The sequence below is a fragment of a genome, unplaced genomic scaffold (assembly GCF_019419815.1).
Source record: "Pyrus x bretschneideri cultivar Hongxiangsu unplaced genomic scaffold, Pyrus_bretschneideri_v1 Contig26, whole genome shotgun sequence".
Classification (NCBI taxonomy): domain Eukaryota; kingdom Viridiplantae; phylum Streptophyta; class Magnoliopsida; order Rosales; family Rosaceae; genus Pyrus; species Pyrus x bretschneideri.
The window spans coordinates 2,519,943-2,530,115 of record NW_025999568.1 but is presented as its reverse complement, the minus strand read 5'-3'; positions in this window follow the sequence as shown (position 1 = coordinate 2,530,115).

The following is a 10,173-nucleotide window of genomic DNA, read 5'->3' as shown; positions in this document are numbered from 1 at the left end:
TTTTTTTTTGTAATAGGACTTTTTTTTTTAAAGAAATAAAATGCTTGCATTCTTGAATTTGCTCTTTATTCTTCAAGGGTGTTTATGTTTTTTGTTGATGATGTGACTGTACTTGAAGTTTTGAAGTTTCAAGTTGCCTACGTACCCCTGGTTGAGGAGGGATCAAGTCATGACGTAGTTCAAATGAGTGATGGTTTTTTTTTGCTTTTTTTTTTTTTTTTTTTTTTTTTTTAATGGTGATTTTGATGATGATTTTGCCGTACACAATTTATGCTCTTGTGGGCCAGGAACGTGGCGCGTTTGCTTTAAGGGTAGTAGCGCTTCAAAAATCTGCTGTTGATGGGGCCGATCTTCAAGCCGTCTTCTGCCATAATTAAGTAGGCGCCGTTGGTGTAGACCTCTTGTATTACATAGGGTCCGTTCCACTTTGATGTGAACTTGCCTTTTGTCTTATGAGTTGTGATGATAGGTCTACGCAATGCCAGCACGAGATCTCTGGCTTGGAAAGACCTTGGGCGGACTTTCTTGTTGAATGCCTTGGATAACCGTGCTTGGTAGCATTCCAAGTGTTGTTGAGCTTCGAGCCTTCTTTCATCCAGTGCTTCCAACTCTTGAAGGCGCAACTTTGCATTTTCTTCATCAGTCAAGCCTTCTTGTATAACCATCCTTAGTGAGGGGATTTGACTTTCGAGCGGTAGAACAGCTTCCACGCCATATACGAGAGAATAAGGCGTAGCTTGGGTGGGAGTCCTATGTGTAGTCCTATATGCCCAAAGTGCTTCACTTATTTTTTCATGCCAGTCTCTCTTTATTCGACCAATTACCTTTTTCAGGAGGTTGCACAACGTCTTGTTGAATGCTTCCGCGAGGCCGTTGGCCAGAGCATGATACATGGAAGAGTTGTGCTGCTTGAACTTGTATTTATCACAAAGCTCGTCCACGAGTCGGTTGGAGAACTGCTTTCCGTTGTCAGTGATAATGTAGCGAGACACACCATATCGGTGGATGATATGCTCCTTGATGAAACAAACAACAGTTTCCTTTTTGACTTCCCTTAAAGGTATGGCTTCAGCCCACTTGGAGAAGTAATCTGTTGCAGCTAGGATGTAAGCTTCTCCTGCAGATGACTTTGGCGTAATTGGTCTTACAACGTCCAATCCCCATGCGTCAACGGCCATGAAGCAACTGTAGGGTGTAATCGTTCAGGCGGTTGATGTATGAAGTTGGCGTGGAATTGGCAGGCTTGGCACCTTTTGGCATGTTCCAGGCAGTCCTTCACCATGCTCGGCCAGTAGTAACCCATTCTTTTGAGCTGGAAATGTAGCTTTGGTCCAGACTGATGCGCCCCACACACACCTAAATATGCTTCTTCCATGGCTTGATTGGCTTCTTCCTCACCTAGGCATCTCAGGAGCACTCCTTCAAAAGAGCGTCGGTAGAGTGTTCATTTGTAGTAAAGGAAGCGAGGTGCTCGTCAACGTATTTCGGAACGGTGTCTAAGATCATCTGGAAGCTTTCCGTGCTCTAAGTAGTCGATCAGCAGCTGTCTCCACTCTTCAGCACCGACTGGAAGTACTGAGATGACATTTGTATCATCCAATGACATTTCATTAACGAGCGAAATCACCCATCTTTGGCAAACTGGCACGTCTGCAGCTTCATCTTTTCCTAGTGTCATACTCGAGGCCAGATTGGCGAAAGCGTCTGCCATTTGATTTTTCTTTCTTAGCATATGTTCTAGTGTCACGGCTTCGAACTTTTGTAGTAGTTGAGTCGCCAGCCGGAAGTATGGGATGAGATCATCTTTCCTCACCTCATATTCAGTTAAGAGTTGATTGATTATGAGCTTGGAATTGCCATATACCTTAAGAGCTATGATTTCCATGTTAATCGCCATTTGGAGCCCGATGATCAATGCTTGGTACTCAGCAACATTGTTGGAGCATAGCTCACTCAGTTGGAAGGACTAAGGTAGTATTTGCCTTTGTGGCGACATGAATACTACTCCTGCCCCCTTTCCGTCTGCTCGTGCGGATCCGTCGAAGAACATCGTCCATGTCGGGAAGATGTCGATGTAGAACACCTCCTCGTCAGGCAAGTCGTCTGAGATTTTCCAATCAGCCTGGATTGGATGATCGGAAAGGAAGTCTGCTAGCGCTTGTCCCTTGATGGCTTTAGCTGGGATGTAGATGATCTCATATTGATTAAGAAGCAAAGCCCATTTAGCGAGTCGCCCTATCAAGACTGGCTTGGACATGACGTATTTGACAGGGTCGGCTTTAGCAACCAGGTGGATGGTGTAAGCATGCGTGTAATGTCTGAGCTGCTCAATGGCAAACACCAAAGCGAGACACATTTTTTCTATTGGGGAATAGTTCAACTCAACACCGGTGAGAGTTCGACTGAGGTAGTAAAGTGCTAATTCTTTCTGGGATTCATTCTCTTGTGCCAAGAGTGCTCCGATTGAACTTTCTTGAGCAACAATATACAATATGAGCGGTTTCCCAGGCACAGGTGCCCCCAGGACAGATGGACTTGACAAATATTTCTTTATGCTTTCAAAAGCATTATGGCATGCTTCATCCCGTACGAATGGAACATCTTTCTTCATAAGGCGACTAAACGGTTGACAACGCCCTGCGAGGTTGGAGATGAAGCGTCTGATGAAGGCTAGCCGTCCTTGTAGACTTTTCAGCTCGTGTAGGTTTCTTGGCTCGGGCATGCTTTGAATGGCCTTAATCTTTGATTGGTCCACTTCAATACCACGATGCTTGACGATGAAGCTGAGGAATCTTCCAGAGGTGACATCAAACGCACACTTTAACGGGTTCATCTTAAGGTTGTATTTTCGCAGCCTTTCGGACACTATTCGCAGATCCTTTAAGTGGTCTGATCTTTTCTTTGTCTTAACCACCACATCATCTACGTAACATTCTACGTTTTTGTGTAGCATGTCATTGAAGATTTTCTGCATTGCGCGTTGGTACGTAGCTCCAACGTTCTTTAGACCAAAGGGCATCACCTTGTAGCAGTAGATACCTTTTGGAGTCCAAAAGGCTGTTAGTTCCTCATCTTCGAGGGCCATGCGAATTTGATTGTACCCAAAAGAGCCATCCATGAATGATAATGCCTCATGGCCAGTGGTTGCATCCACTATGATTTCAATGATTGGCAAGGGGAAGTCATTCTTTGGGCAAGCATCATTAAGGTCCCGAAAGTCTACGCAAACACGTATTTGTCTTGATTTCTTAAGGACAATTACAATGTTGGAGATCCATTTGGGGTATTGCACTTCTCGAATAAAGGCTGCTTCTATTAGCTTGTCGATCTCGACCTCGATTAGTGGGATAAGCTCGGATCGATAGCATTGTAGACATCGAAATTTCAGTGAAACAAATGTTCACAAACGTATTAAAGTTTTGACGTGTCAGGGCATACATGGCATACGCCACGTGTCGTACAAATTGTACACATGGCATGTGACTCAACAAAATAGGAAGAAATACCCTTGGATGATTAAACAAGTTTTTCTTCTCAATTTGGGCAATGACAAGGTAAGCACATTTCAATCCATTACGGATCAAAGCAAGTTTTTCTCATTTGGGCAATGACAAAGCAAGCACATTTCAAGTTTAAAATTGTATTAAGTGGGAAATTAGGCCATAAATAAGACCACTTCAATTTCAATATTGCATTAAGTGGAAAGTTAGGCCATTTGTTAGACCACTTCAATTTCAATATTGTATTAAGTGGGAAATTAGGCCATAAAGAAGACCACTTCAATTTCAATATTGCATTAAGTGGAAAATTAGGCCATTTGTTAGACCACTTCAATTTCAATATTGCATTAAGTGGGAAAATTAGGTAATAGTGCTTGGGTGGGAAAATTTTGTGGTGGTGATTCACTCTCAAAGCCTATAAATAGGCTTCTCCATCAAGAGGAAAAAACACCAATTCACAAATACATTTCTCTACAACACACCAAAACCAATTCACGAAAACACCAATTCACAAATACATTTCTCTACACACACCAAAACCTTGAAGCCTTAAAGTTCTAAAGCTCTCAAGAAAATCCCGAAGGATCAAGAAAGCACTCTCCGTTCTTCGTCAAATCCTCCTTCAAGATCAAGCCCCAACGGCCCTTGAAGAACTCCCACCAACTCAAGATCAAGCCCCGACGGCCCCTTGAAGAAAGTGTTCATCGTTCATCCTAAGATCAAGCCCCGACGACCCTTTGGATCAACAACTCATCCACGAGACACACACAAACCAATTCACAAATACATTTCTCTACACACACCAAAACCTTGAAGCCTTAAAGTTCTTAAGCTCTCAAAAAAATCCCGAAAGATCAAGAAAGCACTTTTCGTTCTTCGTCAAATCCTCCTTCAAGATCAAGCCCCAACGGCCCCTTGAAGATTCATTCATCATTCGTTCATCCTAAGATCAAGCCCCAACGGCCCTTTGGATCAACAGCACAAACAAATCCACACATCCAATCATTCTTCAAGATTAAGCCCAAAAGCCCTTGAAGATCCGCTCATCCACCATTCTTCAAGATCAAGCCCAAAAGCTCCCTTGAAGAACTTCCACTAACTCAAGATCAAGCCCCGACGGTCCTTGAAGAAAGTGTTCATCATTCATCATCAAGTTCATCCTAAGATCAAGCCCCAACGACCCTTTGGATCAACAACATCAACAAATATAGACACCAAAACCTTGAAGCCTTAAAGTTCTAAAGCTCTCAATAAAATCCCGAAGGATCAAGAAAGCACTCTTCATTCTTCGTCAAATCCATTCTTCAAGATCAAGCCCAAAAGCCCTTGAAGAAACGCTCATCCATCAACCTTCAAGATCAAGCCCCGAAGGCCCTTGAAGAAACTTCCATCAACCTTCAAGATCAAAGCCACGAAGGCCCTTGAAGAAACTTACAACTGTTCATCCAAGATCAAGCCTCGACGGCCCTTGGATCAACAAATCTACATCTTACGGAGATAGAATCAGAGAATCAAATTACAAAGAGATCGTAACCCCAAAATCATTAAATACAAAAAATATTATTTTGTACACGTATTCTTGTCTCTTGTTTTCAGGAATTTTTCGTGTTTACAAGCATCTTTGAGTTTGCTTTATCGGTCGCGTTCCAGGCTTGACCGCAAGATGATGAACAGCGATGATAAGGTCCAGGCCGGGCATTTCTTTGTAGGTCCAAGCAAAGACATCTTTGTACTCTAACAATAGCTGATAATACTCTTCTATCTCATCCGTACTTAATAATGCACTTACGAAGATAGGCTTTGGTTCCTCGCTTGTACCTAAGTTGAGTTCCTTGAGATCATCAACCGTGGCTTGCCCCCCATCTTCGAGCTGTGGTGGTGCAGCAGTGACATCTTCCTCGGGGATTTCGTCTTCTTTGCCTTCTTGAATCGTGATGTGGAAGACATCTTGGACCTCCTCTTCGGTGCTGTCTTCTCGAGCTTGTTGGCATGAGGATTGTCCGGTGTGGATGATAGTACGCCTTCTTACTTTCAATGGTCCATTTGTGTCAACCTCTAAGATTGCTTGGCGCTTTATCCTTGAAGGAATCAAGCTTCGAACGTCGCTTTTTTCTGCTAACCCATCGAGCTTTTCTTCCTTTGGTGTTGTCTTCCTCTTTCTAGAAGGCTTTTCATTATCTTCAAATCTTTCCAAAGCTGATCGTCGCAGAGGAGAGATAGTTGTGTTGCTTTGCTTCTTAGGCTTTAACAACCTTTCAAAGACAGAGCTTTGGGATGTTGGTGCGTTAAGCTTCTTGAAGATAGAGGTTCGGTCTTGACCACCAATGCGATTAAGCACTAAAATTCTGGGGTTTGAACGGCTCATCCTATTGAAGACCGACGTTCGAGAGACGGGTTTAGGTTATTCTTGGTCTTGTTCAATGCTCACGCTGACGTATTGAGCGCTAGTTTTTTTTCGCTTTGTTTGAAATCATCACAGGTGCATTTGGTGTGAAGCCAAGTCCGGCTTTGTTGTTGTCAACTCCATAACCATGCTCCTTCAACTTCTTTTGAGTTCTGGTGAGGTTACGTTCTTTGTCATTGATAGTGTTTGAAACCTTCTTTCCAGCCGTAGAAGAGGAAGTGAAGTCGTACCTGGCCTTCGACATGAGTTTGTAGGCGTTTGGGTCGAAACCTTCCTCGGTCCTTTTGGTTGGAAGAAAGCTTGATTCTACCTCCTCTGATAGAGCTTTTATGAAGCCTTGTGGTAGTCTTACGACCTCAGCACTCCCTAGCTATGTTAGAGGCAAAACTGCATTCGTTTTAAGCAACTTCACATTATCCTTGTGCCACCGTGTGTCGGCTTTTCTTGTTCCAGTTTCGAATGGAGATTGACCATTCTTTCTTCTTGACATCGGGATATACTGGAATATTGGCGTGTTCGGTCTTTTTGAAGGCATCCTAATCCCTTTGGTTGTTGCAGGTTTAGCAAACTCGTCATCATCTTTGCTTAAAGATGGCATGGCTTGCTCTTTTTGCTTTTTAGGCATGGCTTGCCACTCTTGCTTTTTAAGTGTTGCTTTGCTCGTGGATTTGATCTCTTTCGGAAGAGCTTCGGGTACCATGTCTTCGTCTATGTAGAACTTGGCGTCTGCAAAGGTTGATTCGGCTTTAGTGAATGGCTTGGTGTCACCTTGGATCACCTTCACTCCTTCTCGGTAAAATTTTAGGCATTAGTGAAGGGTGGACGGTACTACCCCATTTGCGTGGATCCAAGGTCTTCCTAGGAGCAAGCTGTAGGAAGTTCTTGCATCAATCACTTGGAATATCGTGCTTGATTTGAGCTCACCAATGGTCATCTCTACTCGGATCATGCCCATCGCCCTTTGTCCTCCTTGGTTAAAACCCTGGATCAGCAGACGGCTCAGGGATAGTTCATTCACCTTGATGCCGATTATGGTCATTGTTGATTTTGGCATGATGTTTATGGCCGACCCACCATCCACAAGCATGCGGTTGACTTTGTGTTCCCTTACGTACCCCGAGATGAAGAGAGGACGGTTGTGAGGCTTTGATCCCAACAGTAGGTCTTTGTCAGTGAAGTTAATTGTGTTATGGGTGGCACAACATGTGGCACATTCATGTGGCTGAAGCTTCGAGCCTTCGTCGTTACTTTCTTGTACTTCGTGGTCGCCGGGACTTGCCAAGACTGCTGTTAGTGCTCTTCGCATCTTTTTTGGCAATCGTAGCGCTTCCTCGATGCTAAAGTGTGTTGGTAGACCTTCTTCAGGTGTGAGGGTTTTTTCTACCTCAGTGGCGATAGCTTTGCCTTTTGAGGGCTCTTCTATTTCTACTTTAACCATGTGACAGGCAACGGTAGTGCACTGTTGGAAAAAGTCATTCGGAAAGTACTCCTGCAAGGAAACGGGAATGCGTGGCTCCTACTCCATGGGTTCCCCAGCATATGTTGTCTTATCAGCCTTTATGTTTCTTTTAGGCTTTCCATTGTTGCGGCCGTGGTGATTTCTTCTTTGTTCCACCTTTGGCTGTATGACTCGTGGTCTTGGCTTCCTTGTCTTTTTGTAGGTTACCAATATCCATCCTTCTTCATCATCGGTATGTGCATCTTGGTCGCTTTCCCTCAGTGATGGTTGTGTAGGAGGTACCATGCCGCTTGAGCATTCACGAGAATGGTCAGGTGTCGCTTGGAGAGGCACGGGATTGAACGATCCAAACGCAATTGTAGTGGTATGCGTTGCAGCCGTGTCCTCAAGGTCGAGCTCAAGTTGCCCTTGTTGTGCTGGCTTCATGATGAGTTCTTTAAGAACGAAGCACTTGCTAACAGGATGGCTCACAATACGATGGTACTTGCAGTACCTAGGATCGTCTATGCGATTCATTTCTTTAGGACGCTTGCATTCGGGTAGCTCAATCACCTTTATTTCCAGCAAGTCATCTAACATGGCAGCCATGTCAGAGTCAGAAAAAGGGCACGTTTTTTGTTCCAACTTTCTCAAGGTGCTCTTGTATCTGTCTTGGGTGCGAGAAGGCTCACCTTTCTTTATCTCCTTCGCTTTCTTTTTGGAGGAGATCTTGATGGGCACTGAGGAGGTCTTAATGGGGGTAGTGTTGATGGTGAAAGCTTCCTTAGCGGGCTTCTTCCCAGTCTTGTCTACATTTGGGGCGAATACTTTATCCTTCTTGAAGTTAGTAATCGGCTCATTTTTCCCGTGATTAGCGATACTCAGCTCCATGTCATGGGAACGAGTTGCCAGCTCTTCGAATGTTCTTGGTTTTATGCCTTGGAGGATGTAATGTAACCCTCAGTGCATGCCTTGAACGCACATCTCAATGGCAGAGGTTTCAGAAAGTCGATCTTTGCAATCCAGACTTAAGGAGCGCCATCTATTGATGTAGTCGACGACAGGTTCATCTTTCCACTGTTTAGTACTGGTCAGCTCTAGCATGCTTATAGTACGGCGAGTGCTGTAGAAGCGGTTGAGGAATTCCCTTTCTAGCTGGTCCCAACTATTGATAGACTCGGGTTCGAGGTCAGTGTACCAGTCAAAAGCGTTACTTTTCAGCGAACGCACGAATTGTTTGACGAGGTAGTCCCCCTCTGTCCCAGCATTGTTACAAGTTTCAATGAAATGGGCGACATGTTGCTTCGGGTTGCCTTTTCCATCAAACTGCATGAATTTTGGGGGCTGATAACCCCTTGGCATCTTCAAAGCATCAATCTTCTTGGAGTAAGGCTTTGAGTACAGTACGGAGTCATGTGAGCTTCCTTCGTACTGTGTCTTGATAGTGCTTGCGATCATCTCCTGTAGCTGCTGGACAAAGATAGACCCTATGAACGCCGTTGCTTGGTCTAGCTTCGTCTTCTCTTCAACTTTCTCCGCTGGAGGCTCCTCTTCTTCGTCGACTTCTTTCTTTAATAGGCCAACATTTGGGTCAACTTTCACCTCGGGCAGTGCATCTAGTTGGTTGACAAGTGCGGCAATCTGCAAGTCATTCTCTTCCACAGTCCATGTGAGCTTTGCGATTGCTTCATTCATCTGAGCTAGCTGCTCCTCGATTGAAGTTGCTCCAGTGGTCATGACTTGCATGGTTGTACTGCCGCTCGAATCAGCATCGGAGAGTAGGGACTCTAAGTATTTCCTCGGGCTCTCTCCTCTTGACGCCCTTAACGAGGCTAGGGTGATCACAGGCTCATGCCTCAAGTGCTCTTGTTCCTTTGACAGAGTTAATGCAGGGGCGGAAGCTGCGGCAAAAAGAGCTCTTGCCTTACTTCGGGTTGTGATGCCCGAAATATCACCACTTGCGGCGATGATGTTCTTGTTCTTTGCTTTGATTGCAGGAGCAGCTTGATCCTTTCTTGATGCCATTTGCGTTTTTCGATGATTTGAGGATAGAGATGAGAGGTAGAGATGTCTTACTGGGCGTGCCAAATTTGTAAACACGGAAAAAATTTTTGAAACGAGAAACAAGAATACGTGTACAAAATATATTTTTGTATTAATAATGATTTTGGGTTACAATCTCTTTGTAATTTGATTCTCTGATTCTATCTTCGTAGGATGTAGGTTTGTGGATGAGTTGTTAATCCAAAGGGCCGTCGGGGCTTGATCTAGGGATGAACAGTTGATGAATGGATCTTCAAGGGGCGTTGGGCTTGATCTTGAAGAATGGGTGTATGGGTTTGTTGAGGTTGTTGATCCAAAGGGCCGTTGAGACTTGATCTTAGGATAAATGGATGATGAATGATGAACACTTTATTCAAGGGGCCGTTGGGGCTTGATCTCGAAGGAGGATTTGACGAAGAACGAAGAGTGCTTTCTTGATCCTTCGGGATTTTCTTGGGAGCTTTAGAGTTTCAAGGCTTCAAGGTTTTGGTGTGTATGTAAATTCCTCTTCCCTTTCCTCTTGATGGAGAAGGCTATTTATAGGCCAAGAGAGTGAATCACCACCATCCATTTTTTGGTGAAGTGAGTAGAGTTGGTAGGTGAAGTAGATGTGTAATGTAGGTGAAATGAATGTGTGATGTAAGTGAAATGAATGGAGTTTGTAGGTGAAATGAATGTGTGATGTAAGTGAAATGAATAAATGTTGTAATTTTAATACATTGGTTAACATTTATTTCACTGAAATTTCGGTGTCTACAATATCAAGGCATAACATTTTAGCATGGATA